Below are 267 nucleotides of genomic sequence, written 5' to 3'. Positions count from 1 at the left end.
TTGGTACTCTTAAGTACCAATTACTAATAAAAATAAAGAGTACTCTCAGTAATTCCTTTCACAGGTAAGATGACTTGCAACATTTTTTTTTCAATCTTCTGCATCAGGTGTGTGACTGCATTATAAAAATGACTCGTTTCTCTTGCTACTGTCAAATCAGTTTTCTTCCGCGGTAATTCGCACAAAAGAAAGTGAAACAAAACTAAATCCATAGTCAGAAATGCTAGAACTAATAAAACTTTCCAATTTAAAACCTTCCCGCTCTAT

General features: G+C 33.3%; 1 protein-coding gene across 1 annotated transcript in view; it reads right to left on the bottom strand.

The window, feature by feature from the left end:
* LOC119593640 (titin-like) overlaps window positions 1–267 on the bottom strand; it is a gene marked incomplete in the record, with an annotated part of 14533 nt that overhangs the window by 12740 nt on the left and 1526 nt on the right.

The sequence above is a fragment of the Penaeus monodon genome, chromosome 32 (genome assembly GCF_015228065.2).
Source record: "Penaeus monodon isolate SGIC_2016 chromosome 32, NSTDA_Pmon_1, whole genome shotgun sequence".
NCBI classification, from domain to species: Eukaryota; Metazoa; Arthropoda; class Malacostraca; order Decapoda; family Penaeidae; genus Penaeus; species Penaeus monodon.
This window is presented reverse-complemented; position numbering and strand designations above follow the sequence as displayed.